Source organism: Bombina bombina, chromosome 5, assembly GCF_027579735.1.
Source record: "Bombina bombina isolate aBomBom1 chromosome 5, aBomBom1.pri, whole genome shotgun sequence".
NCBI lineage: Eukaryota > Metazoa > Chordata > Amphibia > Anura > Bombinatoridae > Bombina > Bombina bombina.
The window spans coordinates 266402190-266427248 of record NC_069503.1 but is presented as its reverse complement, the minus strand read 5'-3'; the positions used below and the strand labels follow the sequence as shown (position 1 = coordinate 266427248).

The following is a 25059-nucleotide window of genomic DNA, read 5'->3' as shown; positions in this document are numbered from 1 at the left end:
CATTGTACAAAGAAAAACATAAATTATGCTTACCTGATAATTTCATTTCCATCAAGGGGAGGAGAGTCCACGCCTTCATTCATTACTTGAGAATTAAGAACCTGGCCACTAGGAGGAGGCAAAGACACCCCAGCCAAAGGCTTAAATACCTCCCCCACTTCCCTCATCCCCAGTCATTCTGCCGAGGGAACAAGGAACAGTAAGAGAAATATCAGGGTATAAATGGTGCCAGAAGATGAATTACATTTAGGTCCGCCCATCGGAGATACGGGCGGGAGCCGTGGACTCTTCTCCCCTTGATGGAAATAAAATTATCAGGTAAGCATAATTTATGTTTTCCATCTAAAGGGTAGGAGATTCCACGTCTTCATTCATTACTGTTGGGAACATATACCCAAGCTCTAGAGGACACTGAATGAAACCGGGAGGGTGAAAGGGGAACCCTAATCTGAGGGCACCACAGCCTGCAAAACCTTTCTCCCAAAGACAGCTTCCGCAGGAGCAAAAACGTCAAATTTGTAAAACTTTGTAAAAGTGTGTAAGGAGGACCAGGTAGCCGCCTTACAATTTTGCTCCCTAGAGGCCTTATTCTTGAATGCCCAAGACGAAGCCCCAGCTCTAGTTGAATGAGCCGTGATCCTCTGAGGAGGCTTATGTCCCGCTGTCTCATAGGCCAAGCAAATCAAGCTCCTCAAGCAAAAGAACAAAGAAGTAGAAGAGGCTTTCTGCCCCTTGCGCTTCCCTAAATACACCACAAAAAGAGATGTAGACTGCCTGAAATCCTTTGTAGCCTGAAGATAGAACTTTAAGGCATGAACCACATCCCAGTTATGAAGTAACCTCTCCTTAAAAGAAAAAGGACATAAAGAATGAACAACTATTTCCTGATTGATGTTACAGTTAGACACCACCTTGGGAAGAAACCCCAAACTAGTGTGAAGCACAGCCTTATCCGCCTGAAAAGAACCTTCCAGGACAGATTCTTACTGTCAATGGAGTGCATAGGCTCAAACAGAACCTTCTGCAATACCTTAAGGACCAAGTTTAAGCTCCATGGGGGAGCAGACTGTCTAAAGACAGGCCTGATTCTAGACAGAACCTGAGCAAAAGATTGTATGTCAGGGAGCTCAGCGAGTCTCATATGCAACAAGATTGATAATGCCGAAATCTGTCCCTTTAAGGATCTGGTGGCAAGACCCTTCTCCAAACCCTCTTGGAGAAAGGACAGAATCCTGGATACCTTCACCTTATGCCAAGTATATCTATGCTTCTCACACCAGGACAAGCAAGTCCTCCACACCTTATGGTAGATGTGAAGAGTGACTGGCTTCCTTGCCTGAATTAGCGTATCAATCACACTTTCAGAAAAGCCTCTCTTGGCCAAGACTAGGCGTTCAATCTCCACGCAGTCAGCCTCAGAGAATCGAGATTTTGATGTTGAAAAGGACCCTGTTCCAGCAGATCCCTGTGACAGGGTAATCTCCACAGCGGAGAGGATGAAATCCCCACCAGATCTGCAAACCACGTCATTCGCGGCCACGATGGAGCAATCAGAATGGCCGAAGCTTTCTCCTGTTTGATGTGTGCCACTACACAAGGTAGAAGTGGTAACGGTGGAAAAATATAAGCTAGGCTGAACCCCCAAGACACCGCCAAGGCAGCTATCAGCTCTGCCTGGGGATCACTGGACCTCAACCCGTATTGGAGTAGCTTGCAATTGAGTCTGGATGCCATGAGATCTATCTCCAGCAATCCCCACCTGAGACAAATCTCTGCAAACACTTCAGGGTTCGAGAGACCATTCCCCGGATGAAAGGATTGCCTGCTGAGAAAGTCTGCTTCTTGAGTTCCACACCTGGAATGTGAATCGCTGAGAGCAAGCAACTGTGGGACTCCGCCCACTCCAAGATCTGAGACACCTTGTACCTTCCCTGATGGTTGATGTAAGCCACAGAGGTAATGCTGTCGATCTGGAATCTGATGAAGCTGAACGACCCCAGAGGAGGCCATGCCTTCAAAGCGCTGTAGATTGCTCGGAGCTCCAGAATATTTATCAGAAGAAGAGACTCCTCCCAGGTCCATTTTCCTTGCGCCATCCTGGCACCCCAAACAGCTCCCCATCCTGCTAGACTGGCGTCCGTGGTCACAATCTCCCAGGACAGTCTGAAGAAGGATGTCCCCATGGACAGTTACTCTGGACGGATCCACCAAGAGAGGGAGATCCAAGTGCAAGCATCCATGGATATCTGCTGTGATAGAACTGAATGATCGCCATTCCACTGTCTCAACATGCACAATTGAAGAGGTCTGAGATGGAACCTGGCGAATGGAATGACGTCTATGCTGGAAACCATAAGTCTGATCACCTACATACACTAAGCCACCGAGGGGCTTGAGGAGGACTGAAGGGCAAGACAAGAGGATGCAATCGTCCTGCTTCAATAGTCTGTGAGAAATATTTTTATGGACATAGAGTCTATTATCGTGCCGAGGAACTCCACCCTGTTGCTGGGAACCAGGGAACTCTTTCCTGAGTTGATCTTCCAACCGTGAGATTGGAGCAAAAGAAGAAGAGCCCATAAATGATCCTCTGTGAGACTGAGTGAGGGCGCCTGGACTAGGATGTCATCCAGATAGGGTGCCACAGCAATGCCTCTGGCTCTGGCCACTGCAAGTAGCGTCCCCAGAACTTTCGTTAAGACTCTTGGGGCCGTCACCAGACCAAAGGTGAGGGCCATAAACTGGAAGTGCTGGTCCAGAAACTCAAATCTTAGGAACTTGAAGTGGTCCCTGTGAATTGGCACATGAAGGTAAGCGTCCTTCAAGTCTATAGTTGTCATGAACTGTCCCTCTTGAACTAGGGGCAGAATAGATCTGATCGTTTCCATTTTGAACGATGGAACACTCAGAAACTTGTTTAAACACTTTAGGTCCAGAATCTGGCGGAATGTGCCCTCCTTCTTTGGAACCACAAAAAGATTTGAATAGTACCCTAGACCCCTTTCTGCTTGGGGTACTGGTACGATAACGCAGAGAGAGGAGAGATCCCTCACACACTCTAGAAAGGCCTCTCTCTTTTCTGATCGTGAAGACAGGTTTGGCAGGAGGAATCTGCCTGTGGGCGGATGGGATCTGAACCCTATCCTGTAACCCTGGGCGACAACCTCCAGAACCCAAGGGTTCTGAATGCCCTGTAACCAAGCTTCTGAAAAGAGAGATAATCTGCCCCCTACTTGGGCGGGAGACTGGTCGGGGGCCGCCCCTACATGCCGATTTTGTCTCGGCGGGCTTCTTGCTCTGCTTAGACTTGTTCCAAAAATGGGCCGGCTTCCAAGTTCCCTTGGACTGGTCCGCTTTTGCGGTGGGCTGCTGGCGCTGGGCCTTGTCTGCACGAAAGGGACGCAAAGTAGATCCTTCAGGCTTAGCCTTCTTATCCTTTGCCTCCTGTAATCGTGGATATGATCAAATCCAATCCTGGACCGAACAGAATCTTTCCTTGAAAAGGCAGAGACAACAGCCTCGACTTAGAGGTCATGTCCGCAGACCAAGACTCTAGACACAGCTCAAGCTGAGAGTCTGGAACGGAGAACAGTTTCTTAAAGGAAGAAGAAGGGAAAAAGGAACAACCTAATCTCTCCTATTCATTCTTAATAATATTAGCCATCTTAACAAGAACCGGGAAGGCCTGAGGCACCACCCTGTCCTCAAACACCTTATCAAGCTTAGGAATCGCAGGTTCCTCCGGAAGCTTCGGTTCAGGAACCTCCAGAGTAGCAAGCACTTGCTTCAGCAAAAAGCGCAAATTCTCTATCCTAAACCTAAAGTCAGGCTCCTCCGCAGCCGGAGGTTTAGATGACACGGACTCCGACCCAAAAGGAGCCTCCTCTGAAGAGTCGGAGTGGGCCTCTTCATCATATAACGCCTCTGATATTTCCATAGGCATAGACAACCCTTGGGCCGGGCCACCATGATACGCCCTACGCTTGCGCTTAGCAGAACGTGACAAGGAATGGATCCCTTTTGATACCGCCGTTTGCAGTTGATCCGCAAAATCTGACAGCCAACAAATCTCTCCCGCAGGATTAATGGCTGGACCCTGGGGCGCTGCATGTGCAGTTGGAGATGAATGCAGGGAACGCACCTCACGGGACTGGGAACCCTCAGAGGTGGACGGCTCAGTAGTATTAGACATCCATTTACTTTTAGATGTTGTAACTTTATTAAGGCGAACCTCCTCACAATAAACACAGGAATGAGACCTTGTTAAAGAGGGAGAACCTTCTAACGCATCAGAGTCCTCCATAGCTTGCGCTGTTATTACAGACTAGATTAACTTAATAAATAGGCACCAATGGCCGGGGCACTCAGCACCTCCTATCACCCGTACTACAGAAACCGTTTAGTCTCCTGATCAACAGAGGAATCAACAAATGTCCACAGCGCTTTTAGTTTCCTCAAATTACTTTATTATTTCCACAGACATCCAAATAATAAGCGACGTTTCGGGTGACAACCCTTACTCATGCTTTACATATGTGCTTATTACCTTCAACCTTTTATACATTTTAAAACCATCACAATTCGCGCCAACCACCTTATTTGATGCTCTGCTGCCCTCTTGTGGTAACAAATCATCATTACACTTTTATTATTTCAAAACACATAATATAATTAAAACCATGTTGATTATTCACACAATAATAATAATAATAATAATAAACATACTACGTTTGCCTATTTGTATCTAACCTTTTTCTTTCCTCATTGCTTTCTCTTATACCTTTATTTAAATATTAACGAATATTTATTTATTAATTGATTTTTAAAGAACTTTTAAAGGAAGACTGCCCAATCATATTCTCTGTTCATACCTTTTGGCTCTAAACTCTCTAGTTCCCTGATCCAGAACATTTCTTTTTGCTTTAACAATCTTTCTCTATTGCTACCGTTTCTCTGGGGGCCTACAATATCAATGATCTGCCATCTGAGTTGACTTATTTGATGTCCACATTTTAAAAAATGATGTGATACTTCTATGTTATTATTTCTAATATTAGACCTATGCTGTGACATCCTATCTCGGGCCATGCGTATAGATTCACCTATATAAATAAGAGAACATGGACATTTTATTAAATAAACTATATGTGTAGATTCACATGTATAGTATTCTCTTATAAAGTACTTTTTGCCTTTTCTCGGATGTACAAAACTATTGCCTTTTATCATAGAACTGCAACTCATGCATCCCAAGCATGGGAAGCACCCTAAATTTTTCTTACTTAGAAATGTTTGTCTGTCTTTCTTTTTAGATCCCACATCAGTTTTCATTAAATGATCCCCTAAGCTCTTCACTCTTTTATAGGCCATAAGCGGTGCCTCCTTAAATTCATTGATCTCTTTATTACAGTCTTTTAGAATGTGCCAATGTTTCCTCACTATATTGCTGATCTTATTACTTTGGACAAGGAGTAACGTCCGGATCAGAAAGCTCCTCCCCTTTAGACACAAGCGGAGAGGAGGCCAGCCACGAAAGAGAGCGGGGAGAAAACACAAGAGGCGGAGACGTGAGAAGATCGAGTCGGAGGGGGAGAGGCAGACAATTTTACGGCAGACAACGCCGTTATTAACATCAAACAAGAAGATCGCCATTCCTGAAGACAAGGTAATAGATGGATGCACAACACCCCCCACTCTGCTAAACATATCGGGAATAACACTCACAAAAGAAGAAGACGACTTATTAGAGAAAGGACTGTCATTTTGTCCCTATACAGACACTAACTTTTTCGAATTAGAAAAGGACTTACAAAAATTTTACAGGAATTTGAAATTGAAACTATGGTTTAATCAAAAGGATGATATTAACACACAAGTTGGTCACGAAAGTCACACTAATAACATGGCCTGGGCTTTAAAACAGTTTAACTTGAGAAATAAAAGCACATTTAACCCTGCTGTAATGAACCATAGTCTCAATACCTTTGCAGAATTGGTCAATAATGATATTAACAAATTGAGAAAAAATGGCATGAGAAAACAAAATGCAACATACAATCTTAATAAAAAAGAGTATGAGGCCATTAAAACACTAAAAAACAAATCAGATAAAATCATAATTAAAAAAGCTGATAAGGGCGGAGCCACAGTGATCCTAAATAGGGATTACTATATCGAAGAAATATATGAACAACTGGGGGATAATGAGACATATAGAAAAATAGGATTTAATCCTGTTTCTAAAATACAAAAAGAAATATCTAACATACTTGAGAAAGCATACAGTGAGGGACTTATTGATAAGAAATTGAAAGATTTTTTATTTAATAAAGAACCAAGGAATCCGATCTTCTATACGGTCCCTAAAGTTCATAAAAATGTTACCAAGCCTCCAGGGAGGCCCATTGTGTCAAGTGTAGAATCAGCATTTACTAATATATCTACATTCCTAGATAACATCTTACAAAATGAGGTAATACAGATACCATCATACATAAAGGACACAAGAGATTTTTTAGATAAAGTGGGTAATGTAGTATTAGAATCAGACAAATTTATCCTATTTACCATGGACGTAAAAAGTCTCTACACGGCCATAAAACATGAGACAGGGCTAGGTATAATTAGAAAAATACTATCTTCTAATAAACAATATTCAAGAAAACAGGTAGATCTTGTTGAAAATCTGTTAAGGTTAATCCTCTATTGGAATCACTTTCTATTTGAAGACAGTTGGTACATCCAAATTAAGGGAACAGCTATGGGGACCAATGTTGCCCCATCATATGCCAACTTATTCATGAGTGTGATAGAAGAAAAGATCATCTATGAGAATGATATGTTCATTGAATATGGAGCCACATGGTGGCGCTTCATAGATGATGTATTTGGCATATGGTGGGGCAGCATTGAGTCCCTGTTACAATTTACTAAAGATATTAACTCAGCAGTAAGAGGTCTAGAATTCTCAGTAGAATATCGCGAGGAGTCAGTTACTTTTCTCGATACAAGAGTCATTAAAGAAGGTAATAAATTAATCTTTGACATACATAAAAAAAGTACTGACCGCAATACACTGCTGAGATATGACAGTTTCCACCCAAAGAGTTTAATAGAATCCCTTCCCAAAAGTCAATTGTTAAGGGTTGACAGAATAGTGAGTAAGGAAAATGTGAAAAAACACAGAATAGAGGAGATGAAAAATAAATTCAAAGAAAGGGGGTACCCAGAACCTCTGATTAATAATCAAATTCAGACGATACATGAAAGTAAGAAAGTATCCAACGAGGGAAAACAGAATAGATTAGTGTTAGTGACACAGTACAACCCACTAAGTAATAAGATCAGCAATATAGTGAGGAAACATTGGCACATTCTAAAAGACTGTAATAAAGAGATCAATGAATTTAAGGAGGCACCGCTTATGGCCTATAAAAGAGTGAATAGCTTAGGGGATCATTTAATGAAAACTGATGTGGGATCTAAAAAGAAAGACAAACATTTCTAAGTAAGAAAAATTTAGGGTGCTTCCCATGCTTGGGATGCATGAGTTGCAGTTCTATGATAAAAGGCAATAGTTTTGTACATCCGAGAAAAGGCAAAAAGTACTTTATAAGAGAATACTATACATGTGAATCTACACATATAGTTTATTTAATAAAATGTCCATGTTCTCTTATTTATATAGGTGAATCTATACGCATGGCCTGAGATAGGATGTCACAGCATAGGTCTAATATTAGAAATAATAACATAGAAGTATCACATCATTTTTTAAAATGTGGACATCAAATAAGTCAACTCAGATGGCAGATCACTGATAGTGTAGGCCCCCAGAGAAACGGTAGCAATAGAGAAAGATTGTTAAAGCAAAAAGAAATGTTCTGGATCAGGGAACTAGAGAGTTTAGAGCCAAAAGGTATGAACAGAGAATATGATTGGGCAGTCTTCCTTTAAAAGTTCTTTAAAAATCAATTAATAAATAAATATTCGTTAATATTTAAATAAAGGTATAAGAGAAAGCAATGAAGAAAAAAAAAGGTTAGATACAAATAGGCAAACGTAGGATGTTTATTATTATTATTATTGTGTGAATAATCAACATGGCTTTAATTATATTATGTGTTTTGAAATAATAAAAGTGTAATGATGATTTGTTACCACAAGAGGGCAGCAGAGCCGCAAATAAGGTGGTTGGCGCGAATTGTGATGGTTTTAAAATGTATAAAAGGTTGAAGGTAATAAGCACACATGTAAAGAATGAGTAAGGGTTGTCACCCGAAACGTTGCTTATCATTTGGATGTCTGTGGAAATAATAAAGTAATTTGAGAAAACTAAAAAGCGCTGTGGACATTTGTTGATTGCTGTGGATTTTAGGGATTATTGCAGAGTCCCTGTCCTACGTGCGCTGACCAAAGAGGTTGCTGTCTCACTACATACACTTTCTGATTAACAGAGGAAGAGAGATAGCCACACCCGGTCACATGGAATGCCTGGCAGGACCGCCCCAAAAAAGGCAGCGCAATACTCCCATAAGTCACCTGAAAGTTCCAGAGCCTCATCTCGCACATAACGCAGCAATGAGACAATAAACAATATCATGTATAAACCCTCCGTTCAATAATCCCCTTGTTGTTTTAAAAGATAGATAATCCCTTAATTACCAATTCCCCAGTTTTGCATAACCAACACAGTTATAATTATACACGTTTTACCTCTGTAATTACCTTGTATCTAAGCCTCAGTAGACTGCCCCCTTATTTCAGTTCTTTTGACAGACTCGCATTTTAGCCAATCAGAGCTTTCTCCATGGTAAATTCCCGTGCATGAGCTCAATTTTATCTATATGAAACACGTGAACTGATGCCCTCTCGTGGTGAAAAACTATCAAAATGCATTTAGATTGGAGGCGGCCTTAGAAATTAGCATATGAAATTTATTCCAAATTAAAAACAACAGCAACGTGTTTCTCAGTGTTCAACACTGTTTCATCAGCCTGATGAAACAGTGTTGAACACTGAGAAACGCGTTGCTGTTGTTTTTAATTTGGAATAAATTTTATTACTTTTTAACTCTCTATCTGCTGTATCATTTTGGCTTAGGCCAATTATATTGTATTACCATCCATTTGGATCTTTTGGGATTTTTGGTGTGAGCTATTTTGGACGCTGAATTGCTCCCACTAGACCATTTTGGATTTCCCTGGACTCTCCCTGGTGAGACGAGGAATCCCATCTGACGACACACTTTGAAAGAGGTCTACCGGATGACGTGTGGTTCCGGACTGCGAATACTGCACATTGGTGCCTTATACTGTGTAAGTAGGATTCTTGTGATCCAATTGTTGTTTTTATTTACTTTTATGATCTGTACCATGTGGCGCCCTCTATCCTTTCCTTCCTAGATATATCATCCGTGTTGCGGCACAACACCTTGGAGGAGCAGCCTACACTTTCTTGGAATACCCTCATCTGTCTGTCAGCTTTTGGAATTGCCATTGTGTATTTCTGGACTTTGTATCAGAATACATACACTGAACTATACAGTTTGTGTTGTTTTCTTCACTTTGGAGTGCCATTACAGTAATGTTCTGATATTAATATTATAATACTGTTGTTGCTATTTTATATATATAATTATTTCTATTCTTATAGTTCACCTACCTTTTTTTATCATTAAATTTTTGCAATACCAATCCTAGGCGCATCTTATAAGTGCTCTAGTGACATCATCACTGAAGCACTAGTTATTAACTTTCCAATTTACTTCTATTATCAAAATGTATTTGTTTTCTTGGTATCTTTTGTTGAAAAGTAAACCTAGGAAGGCACAGAATAGCTCAAGAGCATGCACGTGTCTGTAGTACTATATGGCTGCAGTGTTTTACAATATTGTTTATGGCAACAGTGTTTGCAACAAATTATAACATTGCTACAGAGCACTAAAGACACATGAATGCTCCTGAGCTCTTATGAGCCTACATAGATTTAGAGTACAACAAAGGATACCGAATGAACAAAACTATTTTGATAATAGATATAAATTGGAAAGTTGTTTAAAATTGTATGCTCTGTCTAAAGCATTAACGTTTGATTTTGACTTTACTGTCATTTTAAGTAGCCAATCAGGATCCTAGTACATGGACTTGCAAGAGAGTTTGCACCAGGCATTTTAAGGACGTTTACCATGAAATTGCACCAGAATTCAGTGAAATCCCATGTGATCACAGTAAAGTGCAACATCAGCACGATAAAGCTGATTGGCTGCTTTTTTTTTTACTTGCAGCTGACCATAGCTGAAGGATAACTGTTCATAGAGCACTTACTCTTATGAGCTGAAGAAATGCAAAGGTAAAATTGCTTCCTTTTTAACACGGAGATGCTTAGGTGATATTTTCAGTCAGCATTTACAGTAATGCTGGATTACTTTTAAGTGATTTAGCATTTTTAGCATTTGGGTGTAATGTCCCTTTAAGTGCTTTATTTACACATTTTTGTTTTGTTTTTTACTTTTCTATTGTGATTATTACAAGGCAGATTTTTTTTGTATGGTAATAATACCCATCTGGGTAGCATAAAACAGCTTCTAGGAAGCCTAAAATACAATGTTGAGGGGCAAAATGTGATTTTCTGCATTGAGTTAAAGGGACATGATTCAGATAGAGCATGCAATTTTAATTAATTTTCCATTTTATTTCCATTATCTAATTTGTTCATTTTCTTTGTATCATTTGTTGAAAAAAAGCTGCTAATTAGTGGCTGCACATATACAGTGGGGCAAAAAAGTATTTAGTCAGCCACCAATTGTGCAAGTTCTCCCACTTAAGAAGATGAGAGAGGCCTGTAATTTTCATCATAGGTATACCTCAACTATGAGAGACAAAATGTGGAAACAAATCCAGACAATCACATTGTCTGATTTGGAAAGAATTTATTTGCAAATTATGGTGGAAAATAAGTATTTGGTCAATATCAAAAGTTCATCTTAATACTTTGTTATATATCCTTTGTTGGCAATGAAAGAGGTCAAACGTTTTCTGTAAGTTTTCACAAGATTGTCACACACTGTTGCTGGTATGTTGGCCCATTCCTGCATGCAGATCTCCTCTAGAGCAGTGATGTTTTGGGGCTGTCGCTGGGCAACACGGACTTTCAACTCAGTCCAAAGGTTTTCTATGGGGTTGAGATCTGGAGACTGGCTAGGCCATTCCAGGACCTTGAAATGCTTCTTACCAAGCCACTCCTTCGTTACCCAGGTGGTGTGTTTGGGATCATTGTCATGCTGAAAGCCCAGCCACGTTTCATCTTCAATGCCCTTGCTGATGGAAGGAGGTTTGCACTCAAAATCTCACGATACATGGCCCCATTCATTCTTTCATGTACACGGATCAGTCGTCCTGTTCCCTTTGCAGAGAAACAGCCCCAAAGCATGATGTTGCCACCCCCATGCTTCACAGTAGGTATGGTGTTCTTTGGTTGCAACTCAGCATTCTCTCTCCTCCAAACACGACGAGTTGTATTTCTCCCAAACATTTCTACTTTGGTTTCATCTGACCATATGACATTCTTCCAATCCACTTCTTGATCATCCAAATGCTCTCTTGCATACTTCAGACGGGCCCGGACATGTATTGGCTTAAGCAGGGGGACACATCTGGCACTGTAAGATCTGAGTCCCTGGCGGCGTAGTGTGTTACTGATGGTAGACTTTGTTATATTGGTCCCAGCTCTCTGCAGGTCATTCACTAGGTTCCCCCGTGTGGTTCTGGGATGTTTGCTCACCGTTCTTGTGATCATTTTGACCCCACAGGGTGAGATCTTGCGTGGAGCCCCAGATCGAGGGAGATTATCAGTGGTCTTGTATGTCTTCCATTTTCTAATTATTGCTCCCACAGTTGATTTCTTCACACCAAGCTGCTTGCCTATTACAGATTCAGTCTTCCCAGCCTGGTGCAGGTCTACAATTTTGTTTCTGGTGTCCTTCGACAGCTCTTTGGTCTTCACCATAGTGGAGTTTGGAGTGTGACTGTTTGAGGTTGTGGACAGGTGTCTTTTATACTGATAACAAGTTCAAACAGGTGCCATTAATACAGGTAATGAGTGGAGGACAGAGGAGCCTCTTAAAGAAGAAGATACAGGTCTGTGAGAGCCAGAAATCTTGCTTGTTTGTAGGTGACCAAATACTTATTTTCCACCATAATATGCAAATAAATTCTTTCCAAATCAGACAATGTGATTGTCTGGATTTGTTTCCACATTTTGTCTCTCATAGTTGAGGTATACCTATGATGAAAATTACAGGCCTCTCTCATCTTCTTAAGTGGGAGAACTTGCACAATTGGTGGCTGACTAAATACTTTTTTGCCCCACTGTATGCCTCTTGTCACTGGCTTCCAGCTAGCTCCCAGTAGTGCATTACGTCTTCTTAAACAGAGGATACCAATAGAATGAAGCAAATTAGATAATAGAAGTAAATAGGAAAGTTGTTTAAAATTGTATTTTCTATCGAAATAATGAAAGAAAAAAAAATTGGATTTCATGTCCCTTTAACCCCCATAACACTTAAAAGGATATTAAACTGGCAAAATTTAGCATCATAATAATATACAGATATAAAACAGCATATCATTTTTACAATTATGGGCTAGATGGAATAGCGCTCCCGCTCCCGCTCGCACGTTAATTTCACTAGACATAGGATTTTTGCATTAAGTTGTGCTTATAAGTTTTCACGTGAGTGTAAACCCGACTTACGCAAAAAGATTTATTCCAACCACGTTAACTTCTATCATAGACTTCAAAGGAGCGTGAAAACGGCAAAAAAAACCAACTCATACTGACGCTCAAACCCGACCACGTATATAGTATTAAACCCAACATAAAAAAATTAAACTTACATTGTTCTTCACATAGAATATGTCCTTTTTATCCTTAAATATATATTTCTATATATATCTGTATATACCTATATATCCATATAGATATATAGCTATAGATATGTCATTTACATGAACAGTATCAGATATATATATAGAAATATATATAAATTAATACAAAGTACATTGTTTTCTATGTGAAGATCATGATTTAGATTTTAACTCGGTTGGGTTAGCGGACATGAAAACATAATAATCTTAAAGCGGGTTATGGAAATGTTAAATATAAAATATAAAAATAAATATATAAAAATTATTAACAATTATTAAACATACTGCAAAATATTCTAAATAATCTATAGAATATATCTATTTTTTACAGTAAGTTTAATAATGTTTAATACATTTTTTATTAATTTTTAATATTTTATATTTTAATAACATGCCTTAAGATAAGCTTTATATGCGCTATAGCCCTATACCACATATTTAAATAATAAAGATATAAATGAAAAGGTTTGGATTCCATAAAGCACTTTAGTTGCTATAAAGTAACAGGTTTTGCCATGTTTAAACTATACATCTATCTTCTGATGAGGACAATTAAGGACAGATATAAAACAGGCAATACAAGATAGGCTGCATGGAAACTCTTTTAGATAATTACTTTAACAATTCTATGTTACACACACACAGGGGTCAAATTATCAAGCTCCAAATGGAGCTTGATGCCCCTGTTTCCCCGCGAGCCTTCAGGCTCGCCGGAAACAGTAGTTATGAAGCATTGGTCTAAAGACCGCTGCTCCATAACTTGTCCGTCTGCTCTGAGGCTGCGGACATCAATCCGCCCAATCCTATACGATCAGGCTGATTGACACCCCCTGCTAGCGGCCGATTGGCCACGAATCTGCAGGGGGCAGCATTGCACAAGCAGTTCACAAGAACTGCTTGTGCAATGATAAATGCGGACAGCGTATGCTGTCGGCATTTATCAATGTGTGGGGGATGATACGCTACATTGTATCATGTCCGCCCGCACTTTAATAAATCGGCCCCACAGTCTCTTTTTTTTGTATGTTTGATATCTTTTTTCCTTTTTCTTTACAAATATAGGACATACCTTCCTGCTTTGTCTTAATGTAAGTCCTTAGAATGAGTGTAAGGAGGTGGGGCCTGTGGAGCTGGATGAGGAGTCATAGCAAAACAGAGACAGGGAGGTCCAAGATAGAGAAACCAGGGCATACAGAGTACAAGAAGGGACAGTGAGACAGATCTCTCATATTAGGGCAATCCAGCAAACTGCTGGATAATCGGAAACTCTGAATGATGAATGATTATGGGCCATATTATGAGCTGAGCACAATGTTGCGCTTAGGCAAGCACATTATTTGATCTCCACTCAGTAATACCATCACACTTAAATGGGTTCTAGTATTACAGGTGCAGCACAATGCGAACGCGGCCTCACTAGAGCATGCTTCCATAGGCTACAATGAGAGCCTTGTCTTCATGCTGGCAGCCACTGCAAACCACCTAGCGCTGTACAAGGGGCAAACCGTGCAGCGTTAGGCAGCAATAAATATATATATATATATATGTGTTGATATGTGTATATATATATATATATATATATATATATATTAACATGTAAATATATATTTATAGAAGCTTATATGTATATATTTATAGAGAAAACATAGTCCCCCATTGAGCTGTCAGTCACATTAAACAGCCACTTGTAATGGCTGGTTATTTAACGTGCGCCCCTTTACGGGCACATGTTAAGATATCGCTCCACTTGTAATCTGGCTATATCATTTTTGTCAATATGTTATTATAGCTTTTCATGTGACAACACTGAAGAAATGACACTTTGCTACAATGTAAAGTAGTGAGTGTACAGCCTGTATAACAGTGTAAATTTGCTGTCCCCTCAAAATAACTCAATACACAGCCATTAATGTCTAAAACGTTGGCAACAAAAGTGAGTACACTCCTAAGTGGAAATGTCCAAATTGGGCCCAATTAGCGATTTTCCCTCCCCGGTGTCATGTGACTCGTTAGTGTTACAAGGTCTCAGGTGTGAATGGGGAGCAGGTGTGTTAAATTTGGTGTTATCGCTCTCACACTCTCTCATACTGGTCACTGGAAGTTCAACATAGCACCTCATGGCAAAGAACTCTGAGTATCTGAAAAAAAGTATTGTTGCTCTACAAAAAGAGGGCCTAGGCTATAAGAAGATTGCCAAGACCCTGAAACTGAGCTGCAGCACGGTGGGCAAGACAATACAGCGGTTTCACAGGACAGGTTCCACTCAGAAAAGGCCTCACCATGGTTGACTAAAGAAGTTGAGTGCACGTGCTCAGCATCATATCCAGAGGTTGTCTTTGGGAGACGTATGACTGCTGCCAGCATTGCTGCAGAGGTTGATGGGGTGGGGGGTCAGTCTGTCAGTGCTCAGACCATGCGCACACACTGCATCAAATTGGTCTGCATGGCTGTCGTCCCAGAAGGAAGCCTCTGCTAAAGATGATGCACAAGAAAGCCTGCAAACAGTTTGCTGAAGACAAGCAGACTAAGGACATGGATTACTGGAACCATGTCCTGTGGTCAGATGAGACCAAGATAAACTTATTTGGTTCAGATGGTGTCAAGCGTGTGTGGCGGCAACCAGGTGAGGATTACAAAGACAAGTGTGTCTTGCCTACAGTCAAGCATGGTGGTAGGAGTATCATGGTCTGGGCCTGCATGAGTGCTGCTGGCACTTGGGAGCTACAGTTTATTGAGGGAGCCATGAATGCCAACATGTACTGTGACATACTGAAGCAGAGCATGATCCCCTCCCTTCAGAGAATGAGCCGCAGGGCAGTATTCCAACATGATAACAACCCCAAACACACCTCTAAGACGACCACCACCTTGCTAAAGAAGCTGAGAATAAAGGTGATGGACTGGCATGTCTCCAGACCTAAACCCTATTGAGCATCTGTGGGGCATCCTCAAACAGAAGGTGGGGGAGTGCAAGGTCTCTAATATCTACCAGCTCTGTGATGGCATCATGGAGGAGTGGAAGAGGACTCCAGTGGCAACCTGTTAAGCTCTTGAGAACTCCATGCCAAAGAGGGTTAAGGCAGTGCTGGAAAATAATGGTGGCTATGCAAATATTGACACTTTGGGCCCAATTTGTACATTTCCACTTAGGGGTGTACTCACTTTTGTTGCCAACGTTTAGACATTAATGGCTGTGTGTTTATTTATTTTGAGGGAACAGCAAATTTACACTGTTATACAGGCTGTACACTCACTACTTTACATTGTGTAAATTACAAAAGTGTATTTTCTTCGGTGTTGTCACATGAAAAGATATAATAAAATATTTACAAAATTGTGGGGGTGTACTCACTTGTAGGATACTATATATATATATATATATATATATATATATATATATATATAATACAATTTTAATTACCTATGTGCTAAAGGCCTGTGAATTTTCTGCTCAGATTGCCTCCTCTTGATAAGACAGGTTCAGCTCTGTCTCTCTACTTCAGGGGTGTCAAACTCAAATTCATCGTGGGCCGCATCAGCAGTTTGGTCACCCTCAAAGGGCCGGTTGTATCTGTAGGACTATGTGTCCACTCTTTATTATCATAAATTATTGTCACTGCATTCAATTATTACTGTTTTTTGTAATAATGTAAGTAATAACTAGCTCTGAAAGCAGAAACATAGTCAGAATAATGGCAAGTAGATATTCAAATGTACAATTATTGTACAATTTATTGAAAAATGATTTTTGGTAACAGACAGTAATTTTTTTTTTTTTAAACATACAAATATTGCCAAACACCGTTTATTACACATATGGCAAACACAAGGCATTAACTTTTTTTTAACTTTTCTGACTAGATGGCTGACATCGTTTTCCTGAGGTCAGTCCATCGATGTCTGGCGTTAGGTCTTGTGCTGTAGCAATCCGCAAAACAGCATGGAGGTTATCATCAGTGATGCACAGTATATCCAAAGTTTACCGCTAAGACTTTTAAGCAGAATAATAAGCAGACCCTCCCTCCCCCCCACATACATCATATGTACTTACAGTACAGGAGAGAAGGGTTCAGGCAGCCGTTGGATCTGTCACATCACAGGATGGCATGCGTTCAATATAAAAACAAGTGGATGCATGTAAAGTGGAGGTTTCCTGTGTAGAACGGCCTGCGTCGCTAGAGGGCTGGCTTGTAGGCTGCCGCGCTTGCACTGAAGAGGCGGCTTTCTTGTGTAAAAAAAAAAAAAAAGCGAGAATAAAAGGTGAAGGCTGGCGGCCGGCGGGCCACATGACGAGGTCTGACGGGCCTGATTCGGCCCGCGGGCCTTGTGTTTGACACCCGTGCTCTACTTGATGCCCTGCTCTGTCTCTCCACTTCTTCTGCTGCTCATCTCTGTCTCTCCACTTCTTTTACTGCTCAGCTCTATCTCTCCACTTCTTCTGCTGCTCAGCTCTATCTCTCCACTTCTTCTGCTGCTCAGCTCTGTCTCTCCACTTCTTCTGCTGCTCAGCTCTGTCTTTCCAATTCTTCTGCTGCTCAGCTCTGTCTCTCCACTTCTTTTACTGCTCAGCTCTGTCTCTCCACTTCTTCTGCTGCTCAGCTCTGTCTCTCCACTTCTTTTACTGCTCAGCTCTATCTCTCCACTTCTTCTGCTGCTCAGCTCTATCTCTCCACTTCTTCTGCTGCTCAGCTCTGTCTCTCCACTTCTTCTGCTGCTCAGCTCTGTCTCTCCACTTCTTTTACTGCTCAGCTCTGTCTCTCCACTTCTTTTACTAATCAGCTCTGTCTCTCCACTTCTTTTACTGCTCAGCTCTGTCTCTTTATTGCTTTTACTGCTCAGCTCTGTCTCTTTATTGCTTTTACTGCTCAGCTCTGTCTCTCCACTTCTTCTGCTGCTCAGCTCTGTCTCTCTACTGCTTTAACTGCTCAGCTCTGTCTCTCCACCCACTTCTTCTGTTGTTCAGATCTGTCTCTCTACTTGATGCCCTGCTCTGTCTCTCCACTTCTTCTGCTGCTCATCTCTGTCTCTCCACTTCTTTTACTGCTCAGCTGTATCTCTCCACTTCTTCTGCTGCTCAGCTCTGTCTCTCCACTTCTTTTACTGCTCAGCTCTGCCTCTCCACTTCTTTTACTGCTCAGCTCTGTCTCTCCACTTCTTTTACTGCTCAGCTCTGTCTCTCCACTTCTTTTACTGCTCAGCTCTGTCTCTCCACTTCTTTTACTGCTCAGCTCTGTCTCTCCACTTCTTTTACTGCTCAGCTCTGTCTCTCCACTTCTTTTACTGCTCAGCTCTGTCTCTCCACTTCTTTTACTGCTCAGCTCTGTCTCTCCACTTATTTTACTGCTCAGCTCTGTCTCTCTATTGCTTTTACTGCTCAGCTCTGTTTCTCCACTTCTTATGCTGCTCAGCTCTGTCTCTCCACTTATTTTACTGCTCAGCTCTGTCTCTCTACTGCTTTAACTGCTCAGCTCTGTCTCTCCACCCACTTCTTCTGCTGTTCAGCTCTGTCTCTTCACTTCTTTTACTGCTCAGCTCTGTCTCTCCACTTCTTCTTCTGCTCAGCTGTCTCTCTACTTCTTCTAGTCACTGCTCATTTCTGTGTCTCCACTTCTTCTGCTGCTCATCTCTGTCTCTTTACTTCTTTTACTCACTGCTCAACTCTCCAATTGTTACTACTAAGGCAAGCTCTGTCTCTCCACTTGTTTGATACTGTTCAGCTCTGTCTATCCACTTGCTTGATAGTGCTCAGCTCTGTCTCTCCACTTGCTTGATACTGCTCAGCTCTGTCTCTCCACTTGCTTGATAGTCCTCAGCTCTGTCTCTCCACTTGCTTGATACTGCTCAGCTCTGTCTCTCCACTTGCTTGATACTGCTCAGCTCTGTCTCTCCACTTGCTTGATACTGCTCAGCTCTGTCTCTCCACTTGCTTGATACTGCTCAGCTCTGTCTCTCCACTTGCTTGATACTGCTCAGCTCTGTCTCTCCACTTGCTTGATACTGCTCAGCTCTATCTCTCCACTTGCTTGATACTGCTCAGCTCTGTCTCTCCACTTGCTTGATACTGCTCAGCTCTGTCTCTCCACTTGCTTGATACTGCTCTGTCTCTCCACTAATTCCTCACAAGCTGCCTTCCTCCATTCTTGCTCCCAATCCAATCAGAGACCAGTAAAAAGGTGCACAGAGTGGACCACGCCTTTCTAGACATGTCCATTACTGTGGCATGCAGGAAAGTGTAGTCCACGGCTGAGGGAGCTTCCAAAAAAACAACAGCGCAAGCGTTGTGTACAATAGTGTGTGTGCGATGGCCATAAAAACAAAATAAGTAACTACTGTGACTACTTCTACTCATGTTACAAAATAACAGGACATTTTGGCATCCCTTTAAAAATTTCTGGTCACAACAGAACAAAGTATGAAAAAAATGGACAATCCCATTAAAAACAGGGCATCTGGTCATCCTAGTTTAAGGCACAATGTTAAAAAATATCAAGAAACTAACTTTTCTTAAAAAAAAAGAAGAAAATCACTGCAGATTCTTTTTAATTGATAGATGTACTTTATTCTGGGCAAGCTAATATAATGCCCGTTTCTTCTGCTTGATGTTTACTAAAACAATGAGCTATTTAGCAGGCACATCACATCAATCCAAATGACTTATTTGCCCAACCTTTAATAATATGCCCCTTTTTGATATTTGACAATAGGATATTTAACTTTGAAATGTCACAGCACTGTCTTTTTCTTTGCTTATGTTCCAGTCACAGTCTAATTATGTTACAAAAGAACCTCTATTGGAAATGATGAACTGGACAAAGAATTGTGTTTTGAAGGAGGTCAATGAACAAGGTTCAGCAATTTCAGTCAGGCATCTCTTAATTGCAAGGGAATTACAGAATGCAAAGACTAATGCAAAATCCATTGTTTAGAATCAATGCTACTTCTAAATATTACTGAAAAGAAAAGAAATACAAGTTCAAGTTTACTATCATAATGTGCACAATCCTTTTATATGTACATTTTCTGAAGTACCAGCTCCTAGTGAGCATGTGCAAGAGTTCACAGTCTATTAATATGTGTTTTGTGATTGACTATTAGCTGTCACATGATAAAAGGGGCAGTGAAAATAGAACTAACTTTAAAATTTGTCATGAAAATAAATCTACTATAAACCAAAGACTTTTCCATGGAGAGAAGCCACCAAATTCTTTTTTTTTTTGGAGCATTATATTGTAAAGTATGTGCCTGTCCTTCACATCTAGAAGCCTGCATACAAAGATAAGCAGTTCATAAAAAGGGATATCTGTTGGTATCTTTATTTGAAAAGCAGGAATGAAAGTTTACGAGCTGGCCCATTTTAGGTTCAGCACCTGGGTAGTGTTTGCTGATTGGTGGCTGCATTTAGACACCAATCAGCAAGTGCTACCCAAGTTCTAAACCAAAAATAGGCCGGCTCCTAAACTTTCATTCCTGCTTTTTTAAATAAAGATACCAAGAGAACAAAGAAAAATTGATAATAGGAGTTAATTAGAAAGTTGCTTAAAATCGCATGCTCTATCTGAATCATGAAAGATAAAAAAATGTAGGTTTAGTGTCCCTTTAAGCTAAAATGTGACCTTCTAAATGTTTTTAGGTATCCTACAGCACTAGCAGAGAACTTTAGATCATCAAGTCCTAAGTGTACTTACATTATTTTTTTAATTTGCATTTGTTGATACAATTTTTCGGTACTTCATGATCCTTAAAAATGTTTAGATTATATTCTCAGATTTGCAATGTTTTCTGCGCCTGAGCATTTTTATATTGATTGCTAGTGAGTCGTTAAAACCAAATCATTTTTATTTGACAGCAAATATTTTTATTTATTTAAAAATAATTATATGCTATACATTAACTTTCATGTCAAACTCAACTGCATTGCTGCATTTTCCCACAGTCACATGATAAAAGTCTTTATAATCACTGCTTAGGGACATGGGAAAAAACCTCAATAAGAAAACAAAACACGCAATGATGAATCCAGTGAGAATATGTGTTATTTAAGTTGTGTATTATTAATCATGTGCCAAACCTATGTACACGATATACACGAGACATTAACATTTATTTTAACTAATATTATTTTCCTTAAAGGGACAGTAAAGTCAACATTTTTCTTTCATGATTCAGATAGAGAATGCAATTCTAAACAACTTTCCAATTTACTTCTGTTATCACATTTGCTTTGTTCTCTTTATATTTTTTTATTGAAGAATAAAACTAGGTAGGCTCATAAGAGCTCAGGAGTGTGCATATGTCTTTAGTGTTCTATAGCAGCATTGTTTTACAACATTATTTGTACAAAAGACACGTGCACACTCCTGAGCTCTTATGAGCCTACCTAGTTTTACTCTTAAATAAAAGATACCAAGGTAACAAAGCAAATTTGGTAACATAAGTAAATTGGAAAGTTGTTTAGAATTGCATTCTCTATCTGAATCAAAAACTTTACTGTCCCTTTAACTCTATATAAAACAATCGATTGAAAAGCCTATTTAGCTTTTTTGTTTACATAAAAATACTAAAATTTCGGGGGGAACTTCCGGGCAGTGGCCATGATCAGTCGCAAGACTGTTTCCTACTCAAGTACCTAGTATAAATCTGCTTACAACACATCCAGAAATGCTCCATCGAGTATTTATTTACGTCTAATGGTATACAGTAGATGAAGCTCTTTTGAAGCATAACTTTATTTTTGGACTTGTTGGCGGATTCAGTCTACCGGAGCTTTGTACAGGTTGCGGCCTATTACCCAACCCCCTGGCAGGACACCTGTTGTTAAGGATCAGTAAAGTCCCGCAAGACACTGCTAGAATCACTGCATCAAAGGGAACCACTTCTCTAGTGAACCAGCTGTATATTGAGACACGGACTGTGTTACAAGCTCACATTTACAATGGATGCTATAGATAGATGGGAGCGTGAGGTGACCCGACTCCTGCAAGACCACTTCCAGAGCCTGGAGGATGAGATATCCAGACTCCTGTTTAAAGCAAGACCTAAAGAAGGGCTTGCACTGCTAACTACAGATCGATCAATAAAGACACCTTCTCACATGTCCACACCTATTAAGTTAAGGCCTTCTGATGCAACGATTTCCCCTTCTGGCAACCAGATGGGTGAAGTAAACCACAGTAGCGGAAAGCCTTCTCTCACCCGGGAACCCCTGCTTGAGAGCCATGCAGTCCCAAGACTCCAGACTAGCAGCGTAAAACCATCGGTATCTCTGGAGCTGCTGAAAAATGAAAAGAGGCAAGAAAAACTGCCTTTCAACTTACCTAGAGAGATCGCTTCCCTGCCGGATACATGAGCAGCTGCTGAGGCCAAAAAGCGTAGACAGATTAATTTCGGAGATACAATACTTGAGTCTCCCTATTTGTTCCGGGAGATCTATCTCACTTGCCTATATCCACCTTTGATGGGCATTGGAGAAACAATTGGTGGTGAGCAAATCGCTACTACTGACAGCTGCAGCCCGGTGGGAACAGATCGATTAAGAGTTCTTATCTTTCTAATACTGCGACTCCTCTGCTCAGGACCCTATGCCCAAGTGAGTGTTACCCAGGATGATCACCATGGAGTGGGCTGAGCAAGTAGTAAGGACTCGTATCCAAATCTCAGGGCTGGTTCTGTAGAAATGGAATGACTCTATAGTGAGCACTTGTTATTTTTAAGCGCAATCCCCATTAGAATAGCACATCAAAGAGCTATTAATTGCATGATAAATTTTCGTCTGAGAAATGAATAATAGCCATACAACGCCCCGATCACCTTAATTGGTCACCCTATTTGTAATCTTTGCTTAAGCCCTTTAGGTAAAGTGCTGCTAGGCATCTTGTGTCACCCATCTGTTTATTGTTTTTATCTAGATGCTTTCAGACTTCTAACTCCGATGTTACTAGGTTGACCAAGGCTAAACTAGTTCTGCTGTAAAGTTAAAATATGTTATGCTTCATTTATATACGTTTATAATCAGTAGCCCTTTTGGCCATGTAGATAATTAAGTTTGTATTTATATTGCCTATGTTTAGATATACTAATGCATGATCCTATTGCCAACTGTCTGTTTCATCCCTTTAAATAAAGGGATAACCACTTTAGAGAAAGAAAATGGATAGTTAAATATCAAAATGTTATACCAGTGACTAAAGGGTGTAGTGGCATTATGGTTAAACTTATCCCTGAAAAGGGTAACTGTATATCCTACTAAATGTTACAAGAAAAGAGGGTCCATTATCAGATTAGCTCAGCAACATTCCTGATTAGACTGGGCCTGACGCAGCAATGCCCCTATTTAAACTACAGACTCCATCTAACATGGGTATCTCCAATAATTACTTATAAGCTACTGACTAACCTGGGTGGTTTAACTAGTTCCTATATACTGATCTCAATCCCCCTTCTGTACATTTAAATATGCTACCCTGATTATCAGGCACAATTTAATCTGCAGAGTATTCTACTGATATATTAACTTATGGTTGCGCTCCGTCAGCGGCCGAGACGGGGTGGGATCATTTAGTTTACTGAATTTTCTCTGCATCATGAGGGGGTAGATGTCTAGACAATCCCTATTGGATGGAACGTCTTTTAGTCTGAGACCGGTTAAGGCCACAGAAGCATACACCCATCCAAGCTATATTGTTAATGCTACTATTGACCTATCCTCTATTATGAAATGTAGCTACTGGGCACTAATAGACCTTCACCTTTCTCCCACTATAGTCTTAAGCTCATAGGACCTTATTGTGAAACTCCATAGTCCTTAAAGTCGTCTATGTGTATATACATGAACGTTATTTATTAGGCTGAGGACCTCAGCATCGAAGCTTCATAGCAGGCAGACCTTTTGACTGCTCCCTCTCCCAACTATTTTAGAAGTGTATTTTGTGAACCATATTATAATTAATGGAAGATTCAAATATTATTATAGCTGGTTAGAATGTTATGTTGTGTCCAATTAAAAGTTCCCAAAATATATTAAACCTACAGTTAGTATGCATCCATACAAGCCATTTGTTTCCATTTAGGGTCCAAAAGTGGCCCACTTTATTATTTTACTTTATCCCCAAAATTTCCCTACTCTGATTTAAACCACCTTGCAGGGGGTCCAAGAGAGGCCTCTATTTTCCATTGAGGGAAATCGTTATATCTACATTTATACCATATCTAAAGGGGATAATCCTTAATTGAAAACCTGAGGTTAACTGTTATTTGCATATTTGGGAGGCTAATTATATGCTTATTTTGGTGTTTAATATGTACATTGTATTGTGATTCCCTTGTGTTTATGAAACTGAGATGTTATTTGCCTGTATAATATTCACAACCTCAATAAAAAACAAAACAAAAAAAAAAACAAACTAAAATTTCAATTCATGAAAACAAAATGAATATAGCACTAAATGGTATTTTGTTGAGATTTATGGTAATGAGCCCTGCTGTTTTTATATAACTTTTCATTGACTGTTTTTTGCCTATGAAATATTGATAAAAGTATAAAATAAATAGTAATGGAAATATTAGTAAGAAGAATTCATCTACTATATTTGACAACAGCAATATTTTCACAAAATAAGTACAATACTGTCTTTAATAACTCATATAAATGTAAACAATTTATATTGATGAAATAAAAAGATCTGCAAACAATATAACTGTGTTCAAAAAAATTGGACATTGTATTTTTTTAAGAACAACTGTATTGAAGTTCAGGGACAAAGTGTAGCACGTAGCAAGGTCATGGATTATAATTCACTCCAATCTCTTTGTGGCAAATGGAAGAGCCACGTTTTAGCAGTAAATTACAAGAAAAAAACATAAAAAAAAGTGTGTTACACTTTTTACTTAATTTATAATTAATCTTTTTTTGTGTTTTTAAACAGAATTTTCAATTTCAATGTGTAATATTAGATTTAAAACTTGGTGCTGCAGACAGGTGACAGACGGCAGGTACCTTTTAGAGTTGTGGCAAAGAAAGGTAAGGATAACATTTTTACAACTGCTAAGGATTGAATATTTTAAAATGATTAAATATTGTAATTCATTTTTGAAGTTGTTTCTTCTATGTGCTCTAAAATTATTACCACTTAAAAAA

At 39.9% G+C, this 25059-nt stretch overlaps 1 protein-coding gene across 1 annotated transcript in view; it reads right to left on the bottom strand.

The window, feature by feature from the left end:
- The window catches only part of CUBN (cubilin), a 749121-nt gene that overhangs the window by 368131 nt on the left and 355931 nt on the right, over positions 1-25059 (bottom strand). The gene's annotated exons all lie outside the window — the stretch shown is intronic.